Source organism: Onychomys torridus, chromosome 16 (assembly GCF_903995425.1).
Source record: "Onychomys torridus chromosome 16, mOncTor1.1, whole genome shotgun sequence".
NCBI classification, from domain to species: Eukaryota; Metazoa; Chordata; class Mammalia; order Rodentia; family Cricetidae; genus Onychomys; species Onychomys torridus.
The window spans coordinates 7,308,664-7,333,496 of record NC_050458.1 but is presented as its reverse complement, the minus strand read 5'-3'; the positions used below and the strand labels follow the sequence as shown (position 1 = coordinate 7,333,496).

General features: G+C 41.0%; 1 protein-coding gene and 1 pseudogene across 2 annotated transcripts in view; both read left to right on the top strand.

The window, feature by feature from the left end:
• Window positions 1-24,833, top strand: part of Lrp12 (LDL receptor related protein 12) — an 84,104-nt gene that overhangs the window by 5,600 nt on the left and 53,671 nt on the right. The window lies entirely within an intron of this gene.
• On the top strand, window positions 16,279-22,947 carry LOC118597049 (annotated as a pseudogene).

Here is a 24,833-nt window from a genome sequence, read left to right as displayed (position 1 = left end):
ATATGTATATGTATATATATACATATATACATATACATTTATATGCTGAATTAGCTTAGTGAGGGCCCACTACCTAACCCTTAGAAGAGAGAGAAGGAAACTGACATTTACTATATTAAGCTTCCAGCATTATTGTTACAAAATCTGTTCTTGAACATTATTCATGGATAGTTTCAGTCGGTCTCACCTGTTTTTTAATAAAAGAGGAAATTGAAGTTCTGAGAATTGACTTGAGATCATATCTCTAGAAAGCAGTCAGTGTTGCAGCCTAGCCCTCTTTACTCACTTTTCTTGACTGCTTCTCTCTGGTACCCTTAGGTATGGCCTGTTGGACATAGCTTCTGCCCTCATGGTGCTCACACTCTAGTCAATGAATTGTTGCAAGTTCTCTGGTAGAAACTAACAAGCTTGGAGATAATAAATGATGGCGTGATTAGGGATGGATGTCTCTTATAGGGGACATTTATAAGACCTAAATGTTAGGGAACTATGAGAGTTATAGTCAGAGAGCCTTGTATGTGGGAGCAATATATGAAAGGCCTAGAATCAGCAAAGCCTGGTGTGGAAGAACTGGAGTGTGGCAGATACAGGGATACACTTGCTTTAGCTAGAGTGTAGTGGTCTATGGCAGGGGAGGTGGGGGAGAGAAGGATGATCAGTAGGGACTGAGAGCTTTGAAGACCATGTAAAGTTTGAGTTTTATTTTTAAAGTTAGCTTGGAAAGGTTTAACGTGATATAATTTTTATTTTGGAGTAATCGCTTTTGCTACACAGTGTGGAACATGTGAAGTAGGCAGAGTGGTCAGGCAGCTTAGGCTGTAAGCCTTGGTGGAAGACACAGGTGGTTGGAACAAGCTGGTGGTAACCGAGGTAGATGGGTGTTGTCTTGGTGATACATAGATAGGGGTATTTCCTCTTTCTTCCCTGGGAGAGGGAAGGAAGGAGAGGGAAGTTGGGTGTGTTTGTATTTGGGTACATAGGTTTGGGGTGGGAAGATGTAATTGCAGCTGATTGTTACTATATGTTTCTTGAAGTTGTGTAACATGAATCACAAGTTAGGAACGAAGAGGGGAAAGATGCACTGAGGGTGATTTCCATTCCTCCCATTCAGTCTAACAGTTTGGACCCTTGGGAAATGTCTGGTACTCCATCTAGAAAAGACAGCAGTAAAGCCATTCAGTGTGAAGAGTGATGCTGTCCATGCTGCCCACCAGGAGGGTGTACTGGGATGAGTTTCTACAATGACAGGAGCATCTGAGGAGATGGACTACAGGAGAAAATTAAGGGTCTCATGGAAAACTCAGCTCTCAAGCTCCTTTTTCCCCACTAAATATAGAACGTAACTTTCTCGGTCTTAGGAGTGTTTCAGGCAAGAATCCAAGGGTAGTACAGAAGCTAGATTTTAAGTATCATTTTGCTCAAATTTAAAAAGTAAGAGATCAATAAAAATTGCTTTATGTCATTGCAAAAGTGAAGACTATATTAGTAGATTGGTGGATTTCAGAAGAAATTGGGAAGAATAAAGTGACCTCTTACCTTTTTACCGGATCCTGTGTCTTATTTCTAGAAGATAGAGTTTTAGCAGGTTGCAAAACATCAACATAAATGAGTCTGACAGAACAGGTCTCTAGTTTTCTTCTTAAATATTTGATAACTCACTGCCCTGCCTAGACTCAGTATGACGAAGTCAGATTGTTTTAGACTGTGCTCTCACAATTAAAGGAGTCCAACTTAATACCTCCTTTGCTCAAGTGAATTTCAGTTTTTAGAGAAATAAAAATGGTATCAAGCCTTCAGCGTTAGGATGAAGTGAGACAGTAGAGTGTTTAGCAGTTGGGACTTAGCCCTTTCAGATACAAGGAAGATACATGCAAAATGAGTGCATATACCTAATGCATTCTGAAGTATGATTCAGACAGTCAAGGTTTTTGTCACGTGTTCTCATGACACCAGACCCTTTTTCACGAGGAGAATATAAAACAGCTTTAGGCACACACAGAAAGTGCCGAGACTAATTGTTGTGGTCGGTGTGAAGTGGCTTCCTCAGGAAAGACAAACTAGGATTAGTGATTGTACTCCATTTCTTCTCGCTCCCCTCCTGCTTTCTATGTGCAGAGGCCCATCACTTTATTCTCAGGAATATTCTTGTACACTGTCACACTAGCTGCCGGCTAGTCCAGGATGGGTTCAGTCATGCCACACATACAACTCAGGCGACTTCTGGGATACATGCAGGTTTGTTTATGTAACTTACTTGCATAAAATCTGTCCATCTGGCCGGGGAGGTGGTTCAGCTGTAAAGGCACTTGCCACCAACCTGACATGAACCACATGATGGAAGAAGAGAAACAATCCCCACAAGTTGTCCTCTGACTTCTGCACACAAGCTAGGGTGGAGCACACATGCACACATCCATACCTACACACACATAAACGGTCAGGGGAAAGCATAGCCGCCGCATCTCCATCCTGCCCTTCCTCCGCTGAGCCCTTCCATGTTGTGTTTATCTCCCGGCCTTTGCACACACTCTTTGTCTGTCTCCTCCTGTCTGGCGCAGCCCCTGCTTGTTCACTGTCTGCACTAGGCTGCCTCTTGCTTGTCTTTCAGCCTTCCCTAGAAGCTGCTACCCTGAGAGTCTTTCTTGGCTTCTCAAAAGCTATTACAACACCTCAGATATATGTCTACAATATAAAGCATATATATGTACACACACACACACACTCACCAGTAGCCATGCGTAAAAAGAAGACAACAAAATTAATGTTAATATACTTAACCCAGTATGTCTAAAACATTATTGTTTGTACATAAAATCAAGAGGAAATAATTTTTTTTAATTCCCCAGCCCTGAGGAAATAATTATTAATGAGATACTCTGAATGAAGTTTTTCATGCAGTCTTCAAATACAGTGTCAGTTTTATACTTAAGGCTGATTTCAGTTCGGCTAACTATGCTTAAAATGCTCACTAGCCACTTGAAAAAAATCAGTGTCTATTAAAATGGAATATAATGTTCCCGTGGCCCAATGGCTTTACTCTTAGGTATAAACTCAGCACAAGTACACAGTTGTGTGTCAGAGGCACTTGCGAGGGTTCATGGTATCCTTATTGTTGTCGTCCCAGACTGGAAACGACCCATGCTGACAGCGCCAGTGGAAAGCAAGTAGGGTATGGAGTGCAGTGCGGCAGCAGTTCCCAGCTTAAAAGTCTCCAGAGCCAGTTGTCTGGGAGTCCAAAGAAGACTTTTAAATTGGAGCCACATATTTGTTTAAACACAAAATAGAAATGAAAATGTTGTTAATAGTAATATATTTAAAATGGCAGTAAGAAACATGTTATTGCCATATATACACTGATAAATAAAAATATGTTAAATGACACTTTTTTTGGTTTTTTGAGACAGGGTTTCTTTGTAGCTTTGGAGCCTGTCCTGGACTAGCTCTGTAGACCAGGCTGGTCTCAAACTCACAGAGATCTACCTGCCTCTGCCTCCCGAGTGCTGGGATTACAGGCGTGAGCCACCACAGCCCAGCACGTCACATTTTTTACAGCAAAAAAATCCAGTGAGAAGAATGGAATTGTTTTACATTTGTGCAAATTATGGTGAAGCTCTAGTTGTGTGTGAAACATACTTGTATAATAACAGACAATACTTGTTGAATAAATGAATTCATTTACCCATAACCGAAGCAAATTATATTCATGGTATTTCTAATGTTGAAGTATTTACACATTCATGAGAGTGCCATAGCAGGATAATGACAACATTTTATGCTGAAATACATTGACTAATATTTATTAGACTTTGCATTTGTAAGTACGGTCTTCTGCCACCCTTTGCTTTCTTTCTTCCTTCCGGTTCACTTTTGTAACCTAACCTTTCCTCATCCCTGCCTGGTTTTCATATCTGCTCGTCCATTCTTTCCATTGTTGATTTTAGTGGATGGAGCAGTACGGAAGTTTTTTCCAGTGTTTGAGTTGTAATTGTTTTGCCTTTTAAGGTTGGGAAAGTGGGTTTTGTTTATGAGCAGTATAGGTCCTGTGGTAAGAGCAGAAATGAATGGTTTTGTCTTAACAAGAATGGCTGAAGAGAATGTTGTTGTTCTTACTGTGATTAAACTTTATTTCACTGAACAAGATAATAGAGATGAGCCTGTAGGAAGCAGTAGATTCCTATTCGGACTAGGTCTTGGAGGAAATGGAGTGTCCTCGAGAGCTGAAGCCTTTGGCAGGAGCTGTGGGGGAGGGAGCAGGCAGGCGGGCAGGCGTTTTACCAGAACAAGAAATGTGACTTGAGCTCAAGTCAGGGGGTTGAGAGTCTCTTCAGTCTCCTTCAGGTACAGTGCACCTGTTTTATAGACTCGACACTGAGTAACAGGTTAAGGTACAAAGCAGCCGGTTTTCTCCTTAACACTGCTATAGCAGTTTCTATGAGTACCAGCTAAAAGAGATGGCTATCATTATAGGCCACAGGACAAACATAATGAGTATATATAAAATGGCCCTTTTTGTTTGGTTGGGTTTTTTTTGTTTGTTTGTTTGTTTTTTTCCGAGACAGGGTTTCTCTGTGTAGCTTTGCGCCTTTCCTGGAACTCGCTCTGTAGACCAGGCTGGCCTCGAACTCACAGAGATCCACCTGCCTCTGCCTCCCGAGTGCTGGGATTAAAGGCTTGCGCCACCAACGCCCGGCTAAAATGGCCTTGTTAAATGAACTCAAGCCACATTACTTTTCTACCAAACTGCAGTAAGTGGCTGAGTGGTTTTTTATTTTTTTAAATTATATTGACGTACACTGTACAGATTTATGGAGTGTAGCATCAAAATCGGATATATATGCACACATACACACATACGTATGTGTGTATGCCGTGTGTGTATATATGTATATAGACCGTGTGTAATGATCAGATGTGAGTGAGTAATTAGCATTCCATCTCATTATTTTTTTTGTGCTAGGAACCTTTAAACTCTTCTGATTTATTATAAATGAGACACACTGTGAACTGTAGTCGGCCTGCTGTGCTTATGTGTGGATATGCTGGAGAGACTTAGAATTGGAATACAGGATGTGTCCCCGGTTTTACTCTGTTATTTTATTTTTAGTCTCTAATATAGCCAAATGTGGTGGCACAGAAGAGGTGGTGGCAGGGAGAGCAAGGAGTTCAAGGCCAGCCTGACACCCTGTCAGAAACCAAACACACACACAATGGATCCAAGTAGGGAGTTAATTTTAATAACAGACTTTGCACGTCCTAAAGGTTTCTTAGCATTCCTAGGGTAATTACTTAGCATCCTATAGTAAGCATGCATGATGCCCTTGGAGGGATAACCCCTTGGTTAGTTTTTTTCCAATTTCTTCCTTAGGTCAGATTTGCTAATTTGTATTTTCCTAGGATATAGTAATTTCATCTATACGTTTATCTTGCTTTAAAGCTAAAAATATATTCCCATAAAACATTTTCTGTATTTGTGATTATCGCCCTTGTCATTCGTAAGTCCCATCTGTCTCTTCGCCATATCATTGTTTTCTTGAATCGACTTAGCACACCTGTGTCTCTATTTCACTTGTTCTCCAGCTCTTGGTTTGGTTTTATGGTATACTGATTTCCTTGTATTCTCACTTCTTAATCTTTAACATTATGGAGAAAATTGACCTTGCTTTCTCTGTTGTAAGGTTTTGTGAATGTTAACATGTGTGCAGATCTGTGCAGTTGGCATCGAATTCTGGACACAGAACAGTTGCATCACTTTGGACTTCTTCCTTCTACTATTCCCTGATGGCTGTGCCTGCTGCCCACATGTACTGACCCCTGATAAGCACCCATGTGCTCATCACCATATTTATGTGTCTTTGAGAATGCCATATGAATGGAATTGAACATAACCATTTGAGACTAGTTCCTTTAATTAGCATAATTTTGAGAGTCATGGCATTGTCATATTTATCAAAAGTTTGTTCCTTTTTATTGTTAAGCAGTATGTCATTGTGTGGCTGTACCTGAGCTTTTATCAGTTCACTGAAGTTGCTTCCAGTTTTTACGTAGAGGTTTAATTTCTCTAGCGTGAGTATTTATGGATGGGGTTCCTGTGTCTTAAGTTTCATACATGTGTTCAAATCTCGGAGGAAGCACCAAGCTGTCTTCCACAGTGCCTAACAGCTTGCTTTGACCAGCTGTGTGTGATGACTGCATTGCTGTGGGCCTTCACCAGGTCTTGGTCTTGGGGTCTATTTTTGTCACTCGGAACGTTGATTTTACTATTGAATTTTTAGGGGTCTCCTATGTTATTTCCCTCCTGCATGTATAGCTTGTCTTCCAGAAAGTGTAGTTGACAAAGCAAAAGTTTTACATCTGATGATGTTGAGCTTATCAATATTTTATTTTATGTATTAGTTTTGGGTATGATTGGCTTTACCCAATTACAGATCTCTTTTTCTAAAACCTTTTGTTGCAAATTGTGATCCATTTTGATTTATCATTTTATGAGTGAAGTTTTGGTTTTGCAAATGGTTTCACCATCATTTGTTGAGAATATTGCCCTTTTCCATTTGAGTTGCTCTTCTAGTAGGTTGTCACCACATTGCTGCATCAGTTCTGGATATCCATTCGCTTTCACTGTCTGCCCTGTGTGATCACTTCCTGTCACACTGACTTGATTGCTGTGGCTTTATGATTAATCATAAGTGGGATAGTATAATCCTTTACTTTTATTCTCCATCAAAATTTTCTGATATTCTGATCCCCATTCCCTTCCATGCATGTTGAAGAATTAGCTCATCTTTGTCTGGGAAATAGCCTAATGAGATTTTTTTTTTTTTTAATCATATAGGATTAAACTTCTAGACCTTTCTGGGGGAAAAAAATTGCCATCTTCACTCTCTTAATTTCTACTCCATGAACATGGAATCTTTCTATTTATTTAAGTCATGAATTTCTTTTGTTGGTATTTTTTAGATTTTATTATAGATACAGTTTTTTTTTTTGTTTTTTTTTTTTTTTTTTACTATTTCATTTGAGGGCAGCTATTGAAAATGATAGTATTAGCCTGGAAAAATGGCTCAGCGAGGCTAAGCACTTGCAGCTCAAGCATGAGAACCTGAGTTCAAATCCCCAGCACTCATGTAAAAGTTAGAAATGACTATGCCTGAGCCTGTAAGCACAGTACTGTTGGGAAGCAAACAGGAGGATTGTTGGGCTCTAACCACCAGCCTAACTCAGGGTTCAGTGAGAGACCCTGTCTCCCAGAAGTAAGATGCTGGAAGAGCAGGACTCCCAATGTCTTCCTCTGCCTCTGCGCTTGCATACAGGCATGCATCCGCACACATGCGTGCTTCTTCCCCACACACGCACACATGCGCAGAATACACATAGAAATAAATTTTAAGAGATAAAAATGATAATTTAGACTACTAGCAATAGTAGAGAGGATGTCTGAACTAGCCTACCTCAGTACTCCGATTGGTGACTATCCTAACAGTCATCATAGAGCCTTCAAATCCAGTAACTGATGGAAGCAGATAGAGATCCACAGCTAAGCACCAGGCCGAGCTCCAGGAGTCCAGTTGAAGAGAGAGAAGAGGGATTCTGTGAGCAAGGGGCATCAAGATCATGGGGAAACATACAGAGACAACCAAACCAAACGAATGGGAATTCTTGAACTGTGGACCAATAGCTGTGGAGCCTCCGTGGGACTGGACTAGGCTCTCTGCATAGGCAAGACAGTTGTGTAGCTTGATCTGCTTATGGGGCCCCCTGGCAGTGGGATCAGGATCCATCCCTGGTGCATGAGTGGGCGTTTTGGAGCCCAGTGCCTGTGGTGGGACACCTTACACAGTCTTGGCGCAGGGGAAGGGGGACTTGGACCTCATCTGAATGTACCAGGTTCTTCTGACTCCTGTGGGAGGCCTTGCCTTGGAGGAGGTGGGAATGGGGGGGTGGGCTCAGGGAGGGGAAGGCTGGGGGGGCGGGAGGAGGAAGTAGAGGGGATCTGTGGTTGGTATGTAAAATGAATAGAAAATTTCTTAATGAAATGGAAGTGATAACTTTTCTGAATTTGGCTTGAGGTGTTACTTTCATGTGTGTAATGTGATTGCTCTCGTACTAGTTTCAGGGTATTTCTGTATATTTTTTCTGGGATTTCCTTCACATTTTAATTTTATTTGGGAATAAAGACAGTGTTGTATTTATCTTTCCAAACTGTATAGAGTTGAGACAGGGTCTCACTGTGTGGCTCAAGCTGCCCTTGAACTAATGACCCACCTGTTCCTGCTTCTGGAATGCTGGGATTCCATGCATGCACCATACCAGGCAACCAGTGTTTTACTATTTCACTAGCCTTTCTTTCTTACTGTAATCCGCTCAGTCATTGTGTATTACAGTCTTTGTTTGAGACAGGATTTCACTCACACTCTATAGCTCAGGCTATTCTGGAACTTACTGTAGTAAGGCTGTCTTTGGATTGATGCATGGCAGTCTGCCTGCCTCAACCTCCAGAGTGATGGGATTGGAAGGGTGAGCCACTGTGCCTGCCTGTCTGCTTTTTATTTCCAAATATGTACTTTGGACATTAACCTTTTTAAACTTTAACCTCTAGAGTACAATTCAGTTGTTTGTAGTATATTCACAGACTGGCAACAACCATCACCCCTGTCCAACTTGAGAATATTTGCTTCAGCTCCAGGAAACACAAACAAACAAACAAACAAAAAACCCTATACCTATTAGTGATGTTCAGCTCTCCTGCCAACCTGGAAAGCGTGAAACAACTCTGTCACTGGACTGACCTGTTCTAGATGTTTCTTGGAAGTATAGTCATACGATACATGGTCTTTTAAATCTGGCTTTTACCTGGCATATGTTGTTTTTGTGATTTATCCATGCTGTAGCATGACTCAGTACTTCACTCCTGGTTTTGTTCAAACCTCCTCTATTCCATAGCTATGTCGAATTTTGTTTATTCACATTGTGTGGCATTTTAGGAGTCGTCACTTCTTGTGCTTTCCCTTACTTGGGTATTAAAGAGGAGAAGAATTGTAATTCATATTGGACTCTTTGCCTTTGTGAAGAGCTCCAAACTATTATCCAAATGGCAGTGCTGTTTCGTGTTCCCACTAGCGTGACGTTCTCTGCTCCTTACCAATGCTTTGCTCTCTGTCTTTTTATCATAGCTACTCTAAGTGGGTGTGAAGTGGATGTCACTGTGGTTAAAATAACAATGTTGAGGTTGATTTGGTTTTTTCCTGTGTTTAATGCTGTTTGTGTGTATATTCTTTGGAGAAATGTCTGTTCAAATCCTGTGACCATTTCCAATTAGTTAGCTTACTTTTCCTTCTTGTGGTGGTGTGAGAGTTTGGAAATATTTCTCCTGCTCTGTAGGTTATCTTTCACTTTCCTAACATGTCCTTCAGTGTATAAGTGTTTTCAGTTTTAAACAATTGCGATTTATCTGTGTCTCCTTTTGTTGTGTAGGCTCATGTTGTATTTAACGGTGCATTTCCTAGTATAAGGTCATGCTTTCCTCCTGTGCTTTCTTTGGTTATTTTTGTGGAAAGGTGTGGTTTAGCACTTATTTTAACATCTCTGATACATTTGGGCCTTTTTGTTTTTGTTTGTTTGTTTTTTAATATGGTGTGGGGTAAGGTCAGCTCATTCTTTGTGCTTGTGGCTTTCTGTTTAGATTATTTGTTGAAAAGACTTTTTCTACACTTAATTTTCTTGATCCCTCTGTCAAAGGTCAGCTGACCTAACACTGGGAGCATACTTCCTGATTCTTCATTCGTTTGTGTCGTCTGTCCATCTCTGTCTTAGTTTTCTTTCCCGTTGATGAGATGAAATACCCTGACCAATGTGACGCTCGAGAGAAGGGTTATTTGATCTCTCAGTCCAAGGCAGTGTGTCCTGCCTGGGGAGCCAAGGCGGACAGCAGAGACTTGAGCGTGTGCTCACATTGCATCTCCAGTCCGGAAGCAAAGAACGGACATCAGTGCATCCTGCTGCCCACAGTACAGGACACACCATACCTGCAGTGGCTGGGCCGTCGCATAGGAGGAGGGTCTTCCCGTCTCAATGAAGTCAAGATAAACCCTCACCTGTCAAATTAACATTTAACTGCTATGTCAGTACACTGCTAATTACCTTCCTAGTATGTTTTCAAATTAAGAAATATGAATTCTCCAATTGTTCATCTTTTCCAATGTTGTTTTGGTGATTCTGGATACCTTAAATTTTCCTGTCTTAGCTCATCAGTTTCTAGTCATTGTGGGGATGGCAGCTGGATGGTCATAGGGTCACATTGACTCTAGAGCGGCTTGGCTGGGGACAGCTGAGCAGGGTCCTCTTCCTTTTTCTTTAGTTTCTTTAGTGATGCTTTGGGTGTAGGTTTTACATTCTTATTGTTGAATGGATTAGTATGTTATTTTTAAATTGAATTATCTTGGTTTGGTTTTTAAATTATTAGTGCACAGCAAATATATTTTTCAGACATTCCGTGACTTTATTGAACTTATTAGCATTAATAGACTCGGGTTTTTTTTTAATTCCTTGAGATTTTTATATACATGATCATGTTATACCTGAAAACAGCAAGGTTTATTTCTTCTTTGCTAGTCTACTAAATGACTTTTTGTTTTTGTGTCCTTAGCAAATTGTCTTTAGCAAACTAAAACCTTCAGTTATTTTTTAAAAAATGAATAGAAGTAGCAATAATAAGCAGCCTTATTTTTTACTTATAGTAACATTTAAATTATTGTAGCAAACACTTTATTATTAAGAAGATGGGAGGAGGATAGTGTTCTGAATTTATACTCTGTTTTGCCAAAAATGATTAAAAGAAAAACAATGACAAACTAAACGTGTTCAGACCAGTTGCTTTAAATGAACGGCATTCTCAATGCCTGTCTTCCCTGCTTAGGTTTCCCTTCCCCTATTCACTGTGACTTTTTTGTTTTGTTTTGTATTTAAATCGGGTTCCTTATAAGCATAATAGTATTTGGGCTTACAGAACTGTCAGTGATCAAATGATTTTGTGTTGTATGTGTAATCTGAATGCTAGTATCTCCTTAAATTATTACCCTAAAATCCCAATCCCTGGGGTGGTGGTATTAGGAAGAGTGGGGCACTTGAACATGTGGAAATAAAGTGCTGATTGGCTAGTAGCCAGACCGAAAGGATAGGGTAGGTGGGACAAGGAAGAGGAGAAGGCTGGGAACAGGAAGGCTGGGAGGAGACACCACCAGCTGCCGCCATGAGAAGCAACATGTAAAGACACTGGTAAGCCACAAGCCATGTGGCAAAGTATAGACTAACAAAAATGGGTTAATTTAAGATAGAAGAAGTAGATAACAAGCAGCCTGCCATGGCTATCCAGTTTGTAAGCAATATAAGTTTCTGTGTGTTTACTTGGTTGGGTCTGAGCGACTGGGACTGGCGGGTAAGAAAGATTTGTCCTGACTGGGCCAGGCAGGAAAACTCTTAACTACAGTTCTGTCAGCCTAAATACTTACTATTTACATTGTATCTATAAGGAAACCAAGGCACATAGCACATCATCTTAGCATAGGCCACATAATCACAAATAGGAGGGCTAGGATTTGAACCTAGATAAAAGTTGCAGATTCTGTGCCACACTCCTATTTTTATTTAATATTTTGAAAAAGCAAAGCTTCTTTAAATGTATACAAACACATTTATAAAAGGTGGTTATAAAAATAGGATTATACTCTAAGAGACAATGTCTACCCCAGCAATATACCATAGGCTATCAAATAAAAAGCCCAGTGCCAGGTATGGGTTATTTCTTCTCCACTTGTTGGTCAGTGGGGTCCCCTAGACATGCCCCCAAACATTACAGGCTGTTGTTGCTCTGGGTGATCCTCTAGAACTTGATGGTAAGACCCTACTCCTGAAGACACCACATACTTGAGGCATAGAACATGGCAAAATCAAGCTGGTCCCTACCTAAAAGTTTATTCCTGTGCTAGAGGGTTCTTTATACACCACTGGAGAAGAAAAGTCACCAACAGCCTCACCAGCTGTGAACCCTAAAGCTGCAGTGACGACCGCTCTGGCATTGTCTCCCACTGGTGCAGTGGTAGGATCTCTGCTCTTCAGTACACCATGTTGCTGCTTCAGTGCTGCTTAGAGACCTCCCTCAAGTCAGTGACTCTTTGTAAACAAGCTGATTCAATTCTTCTTGCATGTATCCATTTTAATTTATTACTAGAACTTATCTGCTTGGGAGCCTACTGATAGATGAGCCAGAGATGCTAGATTATTAATGTTTTCTGAATTTATTCCAGTTTGCTCTTAATTGAAATTTCTAAGTGGCAGGATGCTTGGTTATTGGATTTTTATACTACCTTCCCTCAGGGTTTGTTGTAAAGCTATTAAATTACTCACACAAATACTTTCTACATCAAATGTTAATTTTTTTTCTTTAGTAGATAGACAAATGACAACATATAGATAGGAACAGTAATTGGGTAGTTAATAAAGTTAGAAAGATTAACTTCAGAAGCATTTAAAAATACCACCAACCAATTTAGGAAATAAGTAAAAGTCAAACTGTTCTATCAAATGTTTAGAATCATTAATAAAGACAAAACAAGACTGGTTAGGGCTCAATGAAATGAGGATTCATGCTTATCTAACAGAAATGCTAATCTTTGGCTTATGTGTTTTGGGTATTATTTGTTATAACTTGGACAGATCTTCTCTCCATAAACTGTTTTCTTGATGTTTATCATTATATTAGTTATAATTTTGTTCACATTAATTACTAATACTATAGTTGATAAGCTTTTGTTAATTTTCCTTTGCTTTTTGTTGTTTCTATGATTGAGCCATAAAAGTAAAATTACTGGGTCAAAGGCTGGAATATTTTTAAAGTTCTCACTAAAAACAATACTCAATTTGTATTGAATGCTTCTCTTTTACTAATTATTACTTTGAATGCTTTATATATAACTTATCTAATCTTTTTCCCCAAACTCAAAGTGGATCATATATTTTAGCTCCGTAAGTGAGCCACAGAGAAATTTTTTATTCAGTTGCAGCCAAGCTTTGTTTTCTAGAAGAATTTGAGTACATTAAGCCTTTGCTCATAGACTTTAAGATTACATGTCTTCTAATGCCTTCCCCATGAACTATTACAGTAATAGGACCATAGCAGTGAGCACAGCCAGAGCCATAATTATGGTCACTAAGTACAATTTGTCACTGAAAGGATTCAGGGTCATGGGATGGATGATTGGTTCCAGTGTGGTGTAGAAAACAACAGATGACTGGATCATTCTGCATTACAAAGCAGGGAAACCACCAGAGACTAGGAGTTCACGTCAGAACTCAGGACAGAGGCATGAGTTGATGTAAGAGGTCCATTGGCTGAAGGTGAGGATGGAGTGCGGAGACAGGTGACGAGAAGGCACCAGATGTGTAGAAACCTGTTCCTCCTCCCAGCAGTGTGTGTACGCTTACAGTAAGACACCTACTGCTGTAACAGACACATGGCTGGTACACTCTCCTCTGAAAACAAGCCACTGTGGGAAGAGAATTAAACATTTATGTGTTTCCTCTTTATGAAACCATGTTTCAGGGTAAGCAAATACCTTAGAGGGAAGGGTTTTATTGAAACGCAGCCCCGTTCATGTGCATATTGTTGCTTGCTTTTGTACTGCAGTCACAGAGCTGAGTGCTTGCAGCAGGCTGCGACCACGGAGCCTAAAATATTGAGGCTCTCCTTGTACAGAAAGTGCTTGCTGATCCTTGAACAAAATTGAGTGAGCTAAAAAGGAAGTGACGCCACAGAATGTGGACACCTAGCAGCTGGTCTCCTTTCTGTAACAAGTCAGGCCTGTGGATGGGAGACAGATCAGTCCAGGTTGGGAGCTACTGGAGCAGAGTAACCAGATGCAACATTGAGGCTTTGCAGAAGGCTGTGTATGAGCACACCGCAAAGACAGCTGAGATAATCAGGCAAATCTGATTATGGCCTTGTTATATTAAATGGTATCAAGACTCTTTAAGATCTTGGTTAATAGCATTACAGGTAGTAGAGCTGTGCTTTGAGACACATAGGGCAATGATACTTAGATTTACTTTTAACTTACCTCACAAAAAGACAGTGGAGAAGGTGTAACAAAAGCAGTAGCCAATGCAAGACTCGTAGGCCTACAAGGCTTACACACTTCCCTAAGTGTGGCAGGCTTTCGGGTAGCTTGCTTTGGCAGCTCCTAGCACCAGTCTGACCTGGGAAAATGCCTTCATCCCTGGGTTCGTCGTCAGTGTAGTCATAGTAGATCTCTCTTGCCCCACTGAATCCGGATGTCATCTGCAGAGAAGCTTCGGCCCAGGATGAATCTACAGCCCCTAGTTTGGGTGGCTCAGGAGCCAGTGCTTCATACCTGACTCCACCCCAGTAAACAGGAGATGAGCATTATCAGTTTAATTGCTGTACTTGAACCTCCTGTACCTTAGAGTTATTCCCAAGATGGCTCTGAGATGGATACATGATAGGAAAGTGTTGTGCAGATGAAGAAATGATTGGCTGCAGTAAGACACATTCACATCCTAGGAGTTTATCAGGAGAGAATTAAGTGCATGCTTTTCGTAATAGGATAGACCTAAGCTTTCATATTATGTTTTCTAGCTGTGTTCTGTCAACAAATTACTACTTTTTAATTTCTTTGTTTGTATGAACTGGAGGCAACACCTATTTCAGATATTTACCATAATAAGTAAATCAGCAAAATTGAAATCAGCAAATGACCATATTGGTGAGGCTGAGATGGTAGCTCAGTTGGTAAAGTGTCTGCCTTGTACCTGTTTGATCCCTAGAAACCATGTAACAAAAAAGCCAGGGGTGACAATGCACACATGTGAGCCAAGCCCCAGGGAGGTGAAGACATGGGTGAATCTTTAGGGTTCACCAGCCTGACATACTTGGTGTATTCCCATCCAGTAACAGCACCCTCCCACCCCCGAGAAGTAAAAGGGTGGGCAGCACGTAATGATACCTAAGCTCCTCTGGCTTCCACATGTGCATGTGCACACACACATGTGTACACACACACACAAACACACACAAGCGCACACACAGACCTGTACAGATAGACATAAGATATTTTCTTTTTCATTCCAGGAAGCACACGTACATAACAGACATAAGTACATTTACATGGGATCATTTTTTAAAGTTACATAACAAAGGATAATTTCCCATGTGGTATCTCTGTAGGATTTTATTATGTGTGTATGTGTGTGCATCCTCAGCCCACAGCACTCTGGTGGAGATGAGAAGCTCGCTCTCAGGAGTTGGCACTCTCCTGCCACCTTGTGGAACCCTGGGATTGAATGCAGGTTGTCAGGCCTGCCTGTGCTCACCTCTGTCCACTGAGCCATCTTGCCCACCCCTAGATGATAAAGGTTTTAGTCTTATGAAGTGGGTGAGTTGTGCAATAAGCTTCTTATATGTTAGTGGGAAGCTAGCTGATCACTGAGAGGGAAAAGGGAACAGTCGTACTTATTAAGATTATAGTCGGTAAACTAAGGGTGAGTCCAGGAGTCACTGGAGATTGACAGTGTTAGACCCTGTGCTTCCCCTGGTGCCGCCTCCTTCCTGCTCCGCCCCAGCAGGTCCTTAATGCCAGTGCGGAGACAGAGCCTTTCCTCAGGCAGCTCTCAAAGCCCTTTATCGAGTAGTTTACACCCCTAAGGCTGCTGCCAAACAGTAGTCTCTAATGCCACTAACCAGGGTGACAGTTATCTGAATTCTCTTCCTTGTGGTTTTCACCCATAAGGAATACCTGTGTTCCTTTCTTTTTAGGCTTTCCTATTCCTTTCCTTATCTTTGTTTACCCTCTTAGCAACTTGTAACATAAAACCAAATTTTTAATTACCCTGAGGGTATTTTATGCCTTATTTTAAAACTGTAATTTTGAGCCCTTGAATATTGAATCAGTAAGCATTTGCAAAACTTAGTGTCAGAAACTGGGGTAGGTGCTCCAGGTGACAGCATGGCTGGCAGAAGTGTGCCTGAGCTACTCAGGGTTGGCTGAATTGAATTAGCTGAATTAATTACACAAATTATGGTGGTTGATTGTTCACCCCCAGAGATGATGCGGGCTGTGGTGTATGTTCAGAAGTCAGTACTGATCTGATGTACTGTAGAAACAGAAAGACACTCCCCTATCCTAAACACAGACATACCTTTCCTGAGCTGAGTGATAGGGCTGAACACACTAGCTGATGGCAGTCCAGTAGACTGCTGCAGACAGGGACATCATGCTGAAAATGTCAGGGTTTCAGAAGACGAATCCACATGTCAAAGGTAAAACAGAAAAGGGGAAGCTAATGATAAAGGTTAAAAGATAGCGATGAGCCAAATCATGTGGGCCTTATAAGTTCTTATGCATAAAGAAGTTGAAACATTTTTAAAGATTAATATGAGCTATGCCTTTAAAATAATGTCTTGTAGCAGTTCAGAGAATGAGAGGACGAGAGCAGTGCCAAAGGTCAGAGAACTGCAAGATCAAAAGTAGGAAGCCAGCATAGGGTTGACTCATTTATTCCGACACTTAGCAAGTGCTCATCTACTATGAGCAGCCACTGTTCTGTGTTTCTATCCTTGTGGAGTTTATAGTCAATACAAAAAGATGGGAGAAGTGTATTAGGGACATGAAATAAATATCAGGAGAGTTAGAAAGAAGGGTATGAAAGATCAAGAGAACTTAGCATATACTGCATAGAGGGGAGGCAGAGATTAGACCTCTGGATTCGGCTTCTGAAACTCTGATGTTTTCAGCATGATGTCCCTGTCTGCAGCAGTCTACTGGACTGCCATCAGCCAGTGTGTTCAGCCCCATCACTCACTTCAGGAAAGATATGTCTGTCTGTGTTTAGGATAGGGACGTATCTTTCTGTTTCTACAGTATATCAGATCAGTACTGACTTTTGAACATGGAGTAACTTCTGAGAATATGGAGTGACTTAGGGGTTTCTGTTTGGACTAACTAATAAGAGATAGTTGTGTCATTTATCAAGAGATGTAAGAGGAAGGATCAAGGGGTGCAGTGAACTTCAGTGTTTTATGGAGGTAATGTTAAGGCACAGTGGTACAGTAGCAAAATAGAGTCTTTAGGGTAAAGCTGTTAATAGTATGTTGCTAGCACCAACCCAGACACAGAGACTTAATTATTGGAGTAGACTAGAAGATCCAGAATCAGACACATGTAGCAACAATCATCTCATTCTTGACAGAAACATACATGTGATAAGTGGTGCTGGGAAAACTAATTATCCGTATGTTGACTGTAACTGGATTCTTAGCCCTCACCTTGTACAAAGATCAATTCAAACTAGACCCAATAATTTAATACAAGATCTGATTTGAGACAACTAAAGGAAATGTAGAGGAAATAGTCCAAGTGTGTGCATAAACAAGGACTTTCTAAGAAGAACTCCTATAGCTCAGGAAATAACTGGAATTGACACAAGGCTGCTTGAAATTGACAGACATCTGCAAGGTCTGAAGGAAAAGCACAGCAAAAAAGACATAGGGAAAGAACAGGGGTCTCATCAGCTATTCGGCTGACAGATGATCAGTATCCAAAGTGTGAGAAGAAGATACACCCCGTGGAAGGAAGAATCCAGTCAACAGATGAACTGCAGATGACTTTAAAAGGAACCAATACAAGTAGCCAATAAATGCAAGAAAGAATGTTCCACCTCTTAAGACATTAGAGAAATGCATATCAAAAGTACACTAAGATTCTACCTCTCTGCAGTCAGAATGGCTATCATCAGAGGCTCCAGTGAGAAGTTTTGGCAGGAATACCAAGGGAAAGGAACCCTTAGACATTTGGTTGTTTCCCTGTGTAGCCCTCACTGTCCTGGAACTCACTCTGTAGACCAGGCTGGCCTTAAACTCACAGAGATCCATCTGCCTCTGCCTCCCAAGTGCTGGAATTAAAAGTGTGTGCCACCACTGCCTGGCAAGTCTCAACATTAAAAACTGAAGTATCTCTGAGATTGGAGGCAAACTTTTAGCTGTGAACAGGCATAAAATCAAAAGAAAGTTATATACAATATAATATAAAATGGCACAGAGTAAACCTGCCCATTCCAAAGGGAGAAATGGGCATAGCAAGAAAAGACTAGATCAAAGCAAAATTGAAACCCAGTAGGACAAATACAAAATCCTACAAACCCGTATCCATCATCTCAGATATATGGGGGCATCATCTGAGCTCCAGTGGGCTTGACTAGCCCTGCCCCTGTGGCCCTGCTACCTGTAGTTGACATGGCTTCTTTCTTAAGTTGGCTTCAGCCAGTGCAAGAGTTCTTATTACTGAATCTCCCAACATCCTGAGGTCTTCTTTGCAACTTAAGGTTCACCCTTAAAGCATCCTGCTAGCTTCCTAGGGGACCTCTTAAGAGAATCTGACCCTTCTACACATTTGTCTGGTCTTTCTCTGGAACCTTGATGTAAACATCGGTGACCCTTCTGCACTCTATATTTCTGCAAAGCTAGCATTTGGTAAACAAGGCCAAGCTCTGCTGCCAGCTTGAGAAATAGCTGGGCCTGATTTTACCATGACTTCTGTGGTCTCTGAGTGTCTGAGCAGTTGACCTTGTGTTGGGAGAACTATAGTTGGAATTTTCTTTGGGCTGCCAACCAGCTCCCAAATAAAGACATGGAGACTCATTATTCATTATGAACGCTCAGCCTTAGCTTAGGCTTGTCTCACTAGCTCTTTTAACTTAATTTAACCTATTTCTATTCATCTACGTTTTGCCATGGAGCTTTTTACCTTTCTTGCATTCTGTATGTTCTACTATCCTGCTTCCTCTGTGTCTGTCTGTCTGGCCCCTGGCATCTCCCTGGTGTCTCTCTCCTCTGAGCCTCAATTCCTCCACCTGCTTACTCTCCCTGCCCAGAAGTTCCACCTGTACCTCCTTCTTTGCTATTGGCTACTCAGCTGTTTATTAGACCAATCAGGTACTTTAGGCAGACAAGGTAAAACAGCAACACATCTTCACATAGTTAAACAAATGCAGCATAAACAAATGTAACACATCTTTACGTAGTTAAATATTCCACAACATAAACAAATACAACACATCTTTCCATAGTTAAATATTCCACAATAGGGAACTTCTCCTATGTGATCCTTTAGCAGCAAGATGCCCTCAAAGCTATTTTCAGATATTCATCATTCAAATGAGTTTGTGTTTTTATACCCTGAGCTTTTGATGAGAGGGATCTTGATCCAGAAACCTTTCTTATTGTCTCAGTGCAGAGTAGAGTCCCTGTAAAACTGACTAAAAGCAGCAAGCAGTAACTAATCCACAAATCAATAAAGAGGCCTTGGATCACTGTCAGAATAGCAATACAAGGCACTAGGGTTTGAGCACCTAAACATTTTCTTTTAGGACAGCCACAAATGCTTGACAGGTCTACATGAGAAATACGTGTAGACAGACATTAGAAATTTTTCAGCAAAAGCAAATTGCTTATTTTAGGAAAAACTTTTTAATTTTAAAATTAAATAGATTAGAATTTCATCTGGCCCTACCACATACCAGCTGAAAACTCTTGGGTGGGTGACTTACTTCCCTTGGGCCATTTTCCTCATCTATAATATGGGGGTAAAGATATTCTTACGACTTCAGGAGGCAGATTTAATAGTATATGGCAAGTTCAGCACAGTGAATAATGCTGCTTAAATGTTGATGGTCAGTGGCTGTTGAACTTGAGGGATGTGGAATGGGCATTGGCTTCGTAGGGCAACCAGAGAGCTTTTCTGGGTCATGGAATTGTTTTGTCTTGGCTACAGCACTATATGTATACCTGTGAAGTTTTTTTCAAATAAATGATATGCTCACACAGCTGATTTCTAACAAGTGACTTATCATTTTCTCTGCACTTCAGTTTCATTAGTGATTGGTAAAATAGTTTATAAAAGCCCTTCCCAGAACTATCACTAAGCTTCTCTTAGGTTGGGGTTGGGGGTGAGGTAGAGGGAGAGAGGGAGGGAGGGAGGGAAGGAGGGGGAGAGAGAGAGAGATTGGGATTATTCACTAGAGAAATGCAAAGCCAAGTAAGAGGATACCACTTCACCCCCAGTAGGATGATTTTAAAAAGGCAGTTGAGGGGTTGGGGAGATGGCTTGGGGGATAAGAGCACTTGTTTTGTAAGCATAAGGACCTAAGTTTATGTTATATAACATAAAAAGCCAGGCATAGCTGTGCCCCAGCATTGAGGGGCAGAAACAGGCAGATACCAAGAGTTTTGAGAGCTGTGTACCTAGAATGGCAACCCTCCACTTCAGTGGGAAAATCTGATTCTGCAGAAAAGGATAGAGGGAGACACCATGTCTTCCGTATATATGTCCATGGGCACACACACAGACACAGTCCTATACATGCAGCACATACACACTCACAATGGTGGGTGACCACAAGAACTAGTGAAGATGTAAAGGTACCGATTCTTCATACTTGACTGGTGGGAATGTACAGTTTGATCATACCTCAGAACAGGAAATACTGGGTTACCGGAGATCCAATCAGTTGTAGTCTCTGTGTATACACTGGAGAGTTGTGAACATGCCCTCACAAAGATGGGGACTGCACCATCTTTCAGTTGATGAACAGGAATGTGTATATCCAATAACAGGATGTTACTGAGACATAAAAGAAAATGAAGCAGAGAGTGGACACACAGCTTTCATGTGTCTGACTAGAACAGGTAGGCAGTCCCTAGAGTCAGAAAACAGATGTGTGTTGCTGGGGGCCGGTCTAGGACAGGAGAGGGAATGCAAGCTTTCTTTGGGAAACTGATGAAAATATTCAGGCCTTAAAAAGATAGAGCTGGTTGTGTAACTTCTCGAATATACTTAAACAAAATCACAGACTATACACTTTTAAATGATTTTATGATATATGAAATGTGTTCTAATAAAGCTGTTAATGAAAGTAATATAAGTGTATAATTTGTAAGACTGTCTTGGAATTCTGACTCCCTTAATACCTCACTGTTTATAAATCATAGGAGTGACAGGTAGGAGTCATTGAACTTGTACCATCTTAAATTCCTTTTCTTATTTATTACGAGTTCTTATAGCAGCAGTTCAAGCTAATTTCAGAATGAAAACTATTTCCATCTTCACGAACTCTCCCCAAGATAGATGCTTAGCAGCAGAAGTCACAGAGCCTTTGTGTGTTCTCTCTGGGGTGTGATTCATTCTTTGGATCCTGAGAGCTTATGTTGCTTAGCCTTTGTACTGAATAGTTCGTTGTCATCATAAAGATCTCCTTTACAATCATGAGTGTGGGTGTGCACGCACATGCATGCATGTTAGTGAAGGTACCTGTGGCGACCAGAAGCACTGGGTCTCCCTGGAGCTGAACTTACAGGCAGTTAGTTGTAGGCCACTAGCATGGGTGCTGAGAATTGAACTCAGGTCTCCTGCAAGATTGCTATTTTTTTTCTTCAGCCCCCAGATACTTATCTTTAAGATATTTCAAACAAAATCTTACTAAGATAGTACTATAGGACACCTAAAGTATCTTTCTCATAAAATTAATATTATAAATAACTATTACTATTAGTTTAGGTGGCAGATAGATTCTAGTCAGTTCATAAAAATCTGTCATGGATGACTTAAATTAGAAGGTTGTAGAAATAGAATAATCTTTCTTTGTGGTTGTGGTTGTGGTTTTGGTTGTTTGAGTTTGGTTTTTTGTTTTGTTTTGTTTTTTGTTTTTTTTTTGATGCTAGGAAGTCTTTCCTCAGAATATTGCACTGCATTCTTTATACATTTTCAAAGCACTCACAAACAGGTGAAATTATACCTGGAGAAATTGTATGCATTAGTTTGAACCTCCACATCAAAATTCCTCCAACTGGGACTTAACAACAGACATTGTTTTGTTGCAGTTGTGGATGCTGGAAGTTGGAGATTTCTATGGTGTCAGACTGAAGTCCTGTATCCTCATGCCTCTTCTCTGTGCAGATGTGAAGGGAGAGCTCTCTGCTACTTCTTTCTCTTAAAAGGATGCCCAGATTGGGGCTCAGTCATAGGACTTCATTTAGCAGAAGATTCAGGGTGGTTATGAGAAATAATGTGGCTACTCTGTACATATCCTGTCCTGTGAAACACAGGCAAAAAGAAGGTTTCACTGTCAGACTGGTCTTTCTCACAGACTATATAAAGGTTTAGTTATAAAAGACTCATTAGTAGTGCAAAGGTAAGTGTGGTTTTTGCCTTTTCTTTCTGTTTTGATATACAATATATATGTTATATGTTTGATATATAATATACTCACAAAAGATAATGGATGGGTCAGGCTACAGCATGTCAGAATTGGGGATTCTAGGACCAGGGCTTGAGCACTTCCCCCTGAGATTCTCTTCTTACATATTCTGACATAATTATCTATGGGACTTTGTAAACTAGCTACCTAAAAATACCTATAATACAAGGATTTGGTATGTAAACATACAAATAGTTTAAATGAAAGTTTCCCATCTAGACTGACAATGGTTCCTCCAAGGGCCAACTATCATTAACACTACAAAACAAAACAACCCGGAGGTTTCCTTGGCAAGATTGCAGCAGGCTGCTGCCTCAGCCAGTACCTCAGCGAAGCCCATTTTCAGTCACGATCTGAACGAGGCCAAGCGGAGGGTGCGCGAGCTCTACCTGACTTATATGGGGAGGTGCCGAGCAGTGTGCACTATTCCAGCTGGAGAACACCATGAAACAGGGATGGGATAAAGTCTGAGAAATGTTCATGAAGGATGCTCAGTCACAGCCCTCAGAATGTGGATCTCCTGGTCATTAAGGGAAAGATAGCAGCGACACATGCGGTTTTTTCATGAAATAGAAACACTGAGGTCAAAAGATTTCCTGTCCAGCCAGGTTCTGTGTTGCCCATGACCCATGAGGTCACCTGATGGGAAAGTGCATGTTAATATTTAATTATTTTAGAGTACAAATAAACTCCTAATTTGATGGTTGCTTTGTGATGAAACAAAAAACCCTTTTGAGTTGTTGGTCTAACTTGCCCGAGAAACTCCTGAAACAATATAGGCTATTGCTATTGCCCTTGGTCTCCCCCAGAGGTGGAGGGAAGTCCCTATTGCTGAAGACACCAGGCACTTCTGACACACAGCCTGAGCCGGAACTGATCTGAAGTCTCCTCTCAGCTAGCTTTTATGGGACCAGAAGGTGCAATAGGGAAGCAACCAACAGTCCTACCCAGTTAGGATGCCTGTGAACCACATGGTTACCAGCATGGCACGAAAACCCTGGGAGTGCGGTTCTGGCACACACATGCTCAACATGAGGAAACCGTGCCTGGTACTGGAAGATTAGGAGTGGGAAAGGGAAAAATGGTTTAACTATAATTTCAAAATAATAAAGGAAATAATTTTTAAATGATTTTATTGATTCTTTGAGAATTTCCCATCATGTACCCTGATCACACACATTTCTCAATTCTTCCATGTCTGCTTCCTCCACCTTTTGACCTCCCCCCCAAAAAATAAAACATTAAAATTAAATAAAACAAGTGCTATTGCATTGTCTATACACTCACCAGAACATGGTCAAACTTTCAGTGGCCTGCCCCTTAAGTAGAACTGAGCCTTCCCTCCTGCACCCCGCCAGAAGCCATCCGTGCTGAGCACTAGCATCAGCATCCTTTTGAAGAGTTCTCTTGGACAGCTGCCTGTTTAGGTTGTTGGGAGGGTAGGGGTTGTCACCGAAGCCTTCCATGTCTCTCTTTCTCAACTGTGCATCTGGAGTCATCGATAGGTATCCCTGCAAAAGTAGCTTCCCTGCTCTTTACAGTCAGTGGGCACAGATCATGGGCTTCTACATGGTTTCTGGTGACAACACAGACCACAAACAGCCCTTGGCTGTAGTAGGACCACAGACCCAAACAAGTTCCTCAGAGACAGCCTGAACCACGACATTTGCAGTGATATCTATCGATACCTACCATCTGGATGGTCTTTGCTGGTGACACAGGCCACCGACATCAACACAGACCTCATCTGCAGTAGGACCTTGAACCTGGACATGGCCCTCAGTAGCAGTGTGGATTCAGACATCACCATGAACTCAGATGGCAATACCAGCCACTCACAGCCTGTTCTCACTGCCATCAAGTCTCTAGTTCCAACTATCTCCATAGGGCATGAAATCTCTCCAATGTTTTTATGTAGATATTTAGTACTATGAACTTACTTCTTAGAACCAACTTCATTGTGTCCCATAAGTTTGGTTTGTTTTGTTTGCTTTTTTGAGACAGAGTTTTTCTGTGTAGCCCTGGCTATCCTGGAACTTACTTTGTAGATGAGGCTGGCCTTGAACTCACAGAGATCCAAGTGTCTCTGCCTCATGAGTGTTGGAATTAAAGGCAAGCACCACCACTGCCCAGCAAAATCCCGTAAGTTTAGATATGTTGTGTCTTCTTTTTCATTTGATTCTAGGAAGTTCTTAATTTCTTTTTGAATTCCTGTCTTGACCTTTTTCATTCAGTAGTAAGTGGTTCCATTTCCATGAGTTTGTGAGCTTTCTGTTGTTGAAATCCATCTTCAATCCATGGTGGGCTGGTAGGATGCAGGGAGTTATTTCAGTTTTCTTGTATCTGTGGAGACTTGCTTTGTGTGCAAGCATGTAGTCTATTTTGGAGAAAGTTCCACGAGGTACTGATAAAAAGGTACATTCTTTTGTGTTTGGGTTAAATGTTCTGTAAATATCTGTTAGGTCTGTTTGGTTTATAATCTGGGCTAGCTCCAGCATTTCTCTCCTAAGTTTTTGTCT